The sequence below is a fragment of the Cynara cardunculus genome (assembly GCF_001531365.2).
Source record: "Cynara cardunculus var. scolymus isolate 2C chromosome LG 11, CcrdV1, whole genome shotgun sequence".
NCBI classification, from domain to species: Eukaryota; Viridiplantae; Streptophyta; class Magnoliopsida; order Asterales; family Asteraceae; genus Cynara; species Cynara cardunculus.
This window is the reverse complement of record NC_037538.1, coordinates 18,078,818-18,080,615: the sequence shown is the minus strand read 5'-3', so window position 1 is coordinate 18,080,615 and position 1,798 is coordinate 18,078,818. Positions and strand designations below refer to the sequence as shown.

At 37.0% G+C, this 1,798-nt stretch overlaps 1 pseudogene; it reads right to left on the bottom strand.

Moving 5' to 3' along the window:
- Nucleotides 1-592: 592 nt before the first annotated feature.
- LOC112521792 lies at nucleotides 593-1,552 on the bottom strand (annotated as a pseudogene).
- Between the last annotated feature and the right edge of the window lie 246 nt (nucleotides 1,553-1,798).

The window sequence follows — 1,798 nt, the reverse complement described above, 5'->3', positions numbered from 1 at the left end:
ATCATCTTCTCTTCTGCAAGATTCATTTATAGTTAGTTTCCAATATTACAACCAGATTAAGCTTTCTAGTTGTGATTTACTGCACTTACTGTGGGCAAAAACAAGGGTTGAGAAAGAAAACCAGAAGATCATTCCGACTTGTTTATACGGTCGGCCACAGAATTCTTTGTTTACACGATGCTCAAGAATCCAAACCACAACTCCAGTATATATAAAGAAAGCAAATGTTGTTAACAATAGGCCCTTTTCTAGGGGTTTCATAAATATCCATATACCCTTCCTGTCAACTTTGATCGGAATAATCATCGAGACTCCAAACTCTATATATGGCATTGTGAAGTCGACATAGTTCGACCTGTTTGCCCAGATAGTCACGTCCCGAATCACCATATCACCAAAATTTAACAGAACAGGTCAAAATGGGTAAAAGAAAAAACTTTGAAAATTTGTTACATGAAATAGTATAATCATTCAGTGCTAACATGAATCTTTATGTCATCCCAATTAAAAAAATCATATGAATCATTCAGTCCCAACATATTTCTTCATGTAATACAATAATGCAGGACTTTATGAAAATCTATCTTAAAATCTACTTGTAGTAGACAGTCAAAGTAAAATTTAAGGTAAAAGAAATGACCTGATCCTTGAAACCTCTGGAAAGCATTTCATCAGCTTCATCCAACACAAACATCTTGATGTAATCAGCACGAAGTGACTACCTCCTGAGCATGTCAAAGACACGACCAGGGGTACCAACAACAACATGGACACCAGCCGAGAGGATGCACAGGTCTTCACGAATGCTGGTTCCACCAACACAAGCATGGACCTTCACACCAAGATAGTCCCTAAGTGCTCGTATAACTTTTTCAATTTGCTGTGCAAGTTCACGGGTAGGTGCCAGAACCAAGGCCTGACACTCGACCACATTGTAGTCGAGTTGTTGAAGGATACCAGAGCAAAAGGTTGCAGTCTTCCCTGTTCCAGATCGAGCTTGTTGGATTACTTCAAGACCCTTATAGAAAAAGGACGATTCCTCTCTGCTGAATTGTTGATGGTTTTTCAAAACCTGCGTTCAAAAGAAAAATGTCATATCTAATAAAGAATGATTCTAACAATTAGTATAGATTCTAGATGACTCTCTAGCCCTTGAGTTTGTTTTTGCAAAAACTCACAAGACAATCAGCTTATATGAAGTAAAACCATATGCAAGATAAGAGTATAAACTCACCATATGCATAAATGCCTCTCAAAAGATTTTCTTGCAGGCCATAGCATCAAAACTATCATAAACCTCATCATATGATGTAAAAAAGTCCTGCCCGTCGGTTGACAACCTGTAGCAGCAGCAAAAAGCATTTCATTAGCAAATGCAAAACAAGTACCTTCCTTGAATCCCACTTGAAAGCTAGACCTAATGCTTCTTATATATAAATCAACGTTTGAAGTAGCTACTACACGAATAAATTGCACAAACTTACAGCTCATTCATTTTTGTAACAAATTGGCGAGTATCAAACTGAGAACCTTCTGGTGCTACGCCTGCCATGACTGCAAAAAAATAGCAACAATTAATCTCCATAAACAGGAGAAGGAAGAACCAGCAGATCTACACATGTCAATGTCTCATACCAACAGAGGGTTTTACACAATAATTTCTTTAACTACCACATCTTACAAAATTAAAAGTTAAAGAACCACCTGCAAAATATTCAAGCACCAAAAAAATGAAAAAGAAAAGTAAAGCCTACTTACCAACCCTCTTTTTATATAATATCAAGCAGCACTTAATGCA